This window comes from Colobus angolensis, unplaced genomic scaffold (genome assembly GCF_000951035.1).
Source record: "Colobus angolensis palliatus isolate OR3802 unplaced genomic scaffold, Cang.pa_1.0 Scaffold51, whole genome shotgun sequence".
Lineage (NCBI taxonomy): Eukaryota > Metazoa > Chordata > Mammalia > Primates > Cercopithecidae > Colobus > Colobus angolensis.
The window spans coordinates 13,475,987-13,481,433 of NW_012118599.1; the positions used below are offsets into that span (position 1 = coordinate 13,475,987).

The window sequence follows — 5,447 nt, forward strand, 5'->3', positions numbered from 1 at the left end:
ATGGTCTCGATCTCCTGACCTCGTGATCCACCCGTCTCGGCCTCCCAAAGTGCTGGGATTACAGGCTTGAGCCACCGCGCCCAGCCAACCAAGCATCACTCTTTAACCAGGAGATGGAACTTACACCTGCTCCCTTTTGGGGGTACGCATATTTGATCAGGGGCTTCCACTGTGGTGGAAGATTGCTGTTGCTAGAGACAGAGTGGTATGAGAGAGGAATCTCTTCAGAATCCTGCTGCTCCCCAATATACTATCTTACTGTTCCCAGCAAGCACCCACAGGAGCAACAGCAAAAAATTTCCAGCCCAAGAGCCAAAGATGCCATCCCACTTCCCTTCTGCCATCCTTTCCGGGGTTACGCCTAAGGCTCAGGCAAAGTCAGAGATGCAGAAGAGGAAAGGAAGTTCAAGAATCCAGCCTTCTCCCAGCTGAGGCTGAGGCCATCTCTTCAACACCAGCCCAGGAGAGGGAGACAGGAATCCAGAGTGGATATGGTTCTTTGGCTTTTCCAACTTCAGCCTTCCCCAACAAACATCTCCTCCAGCTCCCCACGTTCTGTACTACCTCACCCCACAACTCTCCTGATCCTGGAGCAGCTGCCCTGCCCCATAGAGCAACTACCTTCCTACTCTCCACATCACCAATACCTGCTTTAGGTAATTGTGGCCCCAAGAGTTTATCTGGGTTCAGATCATTTCTGAACCTACTGCGAAGCCTTTCTGCTCTCAGCTGTCAATGAATCAAGCAAGTGAGAGACCTTGAGGAGTCAATGAACACAAGCTTCTGAATCAGGGAGGGCCCACACATTACCATGAAAATCATCCAAGCTCTTCTTCATAATTCAACCAAGCAAAGTCAAACGGAAGTCAGTAATCACTACTGCTTTTAAAATGAAAGGAACACCCAGCCCTGTTTCAGAATACGCCAGCTGTGTTGTATGCCACCTTAATTCCCTTGGAATCCAGCAGTGTATAAATAAATAACAATAAATACAAGCCCTTCCTAAAGCCCCTCATCAACCACTAAAACACAAATGTCTGATCACACAAGGACTGGGGCCTCCCCCTCAGGAACTGTCCTGAGCTGTAAGTGCTGGATGTGGAGTCTCTGAACTCTGCAAGCCTGTGGGAAGCTGTGCCCCAGTGGGGGTCAGCTACACTCCCGCCACACAAGTCTGGCCACTTCTCAAGCCTCTGAAATCCAGTCTCTGCCCCCAACTGATGTCCAAGGAACACAAATGGCCACCCTGCAAGGGTCAGCCCTGGAACCAGGTGACCTGGCCTTGGTCCTGGGGATTGCTCATGAAGATCCCCACTCCCTCCACCATTAATACAGCCACTCTCCCTCTGACTCCCCGTGAATAGCAGAGCAGTCCCCCACAGCAGTGGGCTGACCCCACCAAAGCTGGGTTCGGCCTCTCCCACGTCGTCTCCGGGGTACCCCTCCTGCTTGCCACCAGCCCCCAGTTTCCGGCATGCAGCTGTTCCTGAGATACATGAGCAAAGCCTTCAGCAATCCCGGGCGCGTGGCAGGCAGGCAGCCAACAGCTCATGGGGTGGGGCCTGGGCAGAGGTTCTGCTCTGGGCTGAAGACAAGGCTAGAAGATGTCAGTCTGTGCCCAGACCAGCCCTGCTGCCCCTCCAACAGCCATGCCCGCCCCGCCCCGGGCAAGTACAACCTCACCCTCTCAGGACAAGTTGCCTGCAGCCCTGAACTCGCCCCCGGCCTACTCTAAACCAGATTGACAGGGTTTTGAAAGCCAAAAAGAGTGGGAATTATTCTGCCCCAAAGCAATCCTGAGGACTCAGAACAGTGCTGGTGACCTGTCAGAGCTCACCTGGCTCCCACCTGAGCAAACACTTCCAAGTCTATCGACCGGCCTCACATCCAGACAAACACTTCACAGAAACAGGGGCTAAAGAGCCAGGCAAACCAACCCCTCCCTGCAAAAAAGGAGGGCAAGAAGTCCCCAAGGTCATAGCCTGCATTTGACATTAGACCCCATGCCCTCTCCTAAGAAAGGCCAAAGTGAAGGACCGGCTCTCAACCAGGCCTCAACTCCAGGTCCTCTTGCTTTCCTGGTCAGAGCCAAGTCAAGAAAGCCTCCAGTTCGTCAACTCCCCATTTGGGGTCCCTAAACATCTCTGCATTACTGCTAGTCCCCATGAATAATATATAGTACTATAAATGTTTATTTGTACATAGTACACTCATATATAATAATACATTATGAGATCAATCCACATGCATATAAGCAGGTATTGTTTATTCCTTAATCAACTATCATACATTCACTATTATTAATCATACAATAAAATTCATTTCCACATGGATATTGATCAACACTATAAATCCTTAATATTGCATAGTACATACATTCATTTATCAGATATAGTGCATTTTCATCAAGATATTTCTCACTGGGCCAGGCACAGTGGCTCATGCCTGTAATCTAACACTTTGGGAGGCCAAGGCGGGTGGATCACCTGAGGTCGGGAGCTCGAGACCAGCCTTACCAACATGGAGAACCTCGTCTCTACTAAAAATACAAAATGAGCCGGGCGTGGTGGTGCATTTCTATCATCCCAGCTACTCGGGAGGCTAAGGTAGGAGAATCGCTTGAACCCAGGAGGCGCAGGATGCAGTGAGCTGAGATCGCGACATTGCACTCCAGCCTGGGCAACAAGAGCAGAACTCAGTCTCAAAAAAAAAAAAAAAAGGATATTTCTCATCAATATGGATATCCCCTATCAACTTTGGTCTCTTAATGTATCAACCTCTGAGAAATCATCATCCTGCTCGGGAGTGCTACCCTCCTCGCTCCGGGCCCATAACACACCCTCTCCCATTTACAAGCTTCCACCCAATGCTGGTAGGCTCCTATCTTCTCTCTCCCAGCCCAAGGGGAACAGAATCCACTTAGGCAGCCTTCAGGTCTCAAGCTCCCCAGTCCAGCCTCCCCAGCACCGCACCACCTCCAGAAGCCACAGCCACAGTGTATCTAGAGTGACCTGTGTGGAACACCAGGAAACAACAGGCAATCAACTTTCTCATGATCTCCAGACCCGCCTCTCCTTCCCAAGCCTGGAGGGAGAAGGGATTGCGTGGGAGCTTCTCCACACCAGGCTGCACTCACCCATCTCCCAATCTGAGGCCAGGACCTTTTCTGAGCCCAGTGTGGAGTCCGAAGCCAGGTCCTGCCCCCACTCTACTGAGGCGCCCTTCCCAGCTTTTCATGGCTAAAGTCCACCTGAAGCTCCAGACGTGAAAAGAGGTGGGGGGACCAAACTCCACCTCCCAGAGCAACGGTCACCAATGGGAGTGACGTCTCACATGGGTCCCCGGTTCGGGTCCCCAGCATTCAGTTTAAGTAGCTTCACTCTTCTGCCCAGGGAACTCCCCGGAACCAGGCCAAGGTTTTCCTCTACCTCCCCAATCCTAAAGAGAACCTTGCAGCTGATGCTAACTTCTTATCCTAGGGTGAGAGTAACAGGGACACTATCCCACCTTCCCTTCTTGACAAAGGGAGGAAATGATCTGGTCTAGGAGAAAAATCCCTTCCCACTCTAGTTCATCTGTCTCTGAGCTGTGAGAAGCAGCAGCAGCAGCATGGTAACTGAGGGATCTTCTCAAACTCTGTGGTGCTAAAAGCAGATTCAACAGAAACTCCAACCGATTCTGTTTAAATGGAGAAGTGAAGAGCATGCTGCTGACTTGGGGGAGGGTGACGGTGTTGGGGGGTCAGTGGAGCCCAGCAGCAGGCTGGTGATGGACAGATGGCCATGAAGGGGGCATAGCCCCACCCATAGCAGAGGGAGACTGGGAAAATAGAGGGACCCGGTAGTAAGAACAAGAGAGCAGAGGAGATCGTGTGATAGAAGCTAAGGACAGAGGCAGCCAGGCTGCGGGGAGGGATGGAGGACAGAGGCCCTGCTGGTGGCACCCCAGGGCAGGTTAGCTGGCTGAGGTCAGACTCACAGGGTTAGTGTCTTCTCCCCAACCAGCCAGCTCTCCTGGTTAGTGCAGTTAGCGACAGACTCATGGCAGACGCCCTCCAGGCACTCCATACAAACAGACAGCTTGGTTTGTGAGCAGCCCAACTCCGGAGCTGCAGAGAGAAAGCAGAGGAATGGCAAGCTGCAGGATGCCCAAGGGGACATACTGCACACTGCACTCTCCTGATGGGAAGCACCGCAGACTTACCACCAGACCCTCAGGGGCTTTCTCCCATCCGGAAACCATGCCAGGTGGAAGCCAAGCCCTCCCCCTGCCAACCAGGGAGGCCAGCTTGCTGACCTCAGGCAACAAGCCTCTCTGGTTGGTCAACAGAGAGGACGGCTGTTGGAGAAGGGGCTCAGCTCCTCTATCTCGCCTGTTCCCCAAACACTGCTGCCAGGCTGCACCAGGACTCTGAAAGCTAGGCTATAAGAACAAAGCCACCCACAGCTGCAGCTGCCACCCATCCCGCACCAGTGCCAGCAGAGTCCATCCCACCACCTCCCACAGGATCTGAGGGGCTGGGAGAGAAGCAGCCCAAGGATTAGAGGCTATGACAAGGGCTGTGTCGGAAAGCACAGTACAATGGGGCAGTGTGTGCCTGGCCTACAGCTGGGCCAGTCAACAGTGCGGGCTGCATACTGCCACCTGGCCAGGGGTGGCACTTCCCAGGGAGCCCCAGAGGAGCAACATGGACTATTCTCCCCTCTCAGAACGAGCAACACGAGCAACACGCAAGAAGCTCTCCCATCAACAGCAGAAACAACTCTTCCATGAAGCCTCCAGACCACCCTGGGGGAAGTGACACCTCCAGCTCACAGACTGCAAGGCAAATGAGGCAAAAGCAGTGACATTCCAGAGACCCCACAAGATGTGTCCCCTGGGGCGGGAGGACAGGACTACAACACATATATCCACACCCACTGATGCTTAGCAGAGGACAAGATATTGGCAGGGAAAAGACAGGAAAGAGGTCCTCTCTCCTGTTCTAGGATGCCCTGCAGGCTCTCTGATGACTAGGGGCAAAAAGGGAAGAGTCACCGCCCTGGCCACACAGGTGGACCCAGCCTTTTCTCAAGCCTAGGATCAAGATTCATGCAGACAGGAAACATTTCCAATAATTGCCTATACACTGGGCTCCCCATGTTGCTCTGACTACAGCCCAAGAGCTCAAAAAGGCCAAGGCCTGACTATGAAGATGAGACAACTGTCTAGAAAAAAAAGGCAACAACTCTTTCAACAGGCCCTGACTCCTGCCCTAGACTGAGCACAGCCACTGACAGGTGACCTTCAGAATCCTCACCCACAGGAAAACAAAAACACCAACTGGGTCTGGTGTGCTTTTAAAAGAGTAGCGGCCGGGCGCGGGGGCTCAAGCCTGTAATCCCAGCACTTTGGGAGGCCGAGACGGGCGGATCACGAGGTCAGGAGATCGAGACCATCCTGGCTAA

General features: G+C 52.9%; 1 protein-coding gene across 7 annotated transcripts in view; it reads right to left on the reverse strand.

The window, feature by feature from the left end:
* The window catches only part of TJAP1 (tight junction associated protein 1 (peripheral)), a 31,658-nt gene that overhangs the window by 12,542 nt on the left and 13,669 nt on the right, over positions 1-5,447 (reverse strand). The window contains exon 1 of one of the 7 annotated variants that reach the window (XM_011960368.1): positions 4,204-4,419. The exons of the other annotated variants lie outside the window; for them this stretch is intronic. The gene's annotated coding sequence lies outside the window, so the exon portion shown is untranslated. Of the gene's footprint in view, positions 1-4,203; positions 4,420-5,447 lie in introns of those variants that run through there. 7 annotated transcript variants of the gene reach the window in all.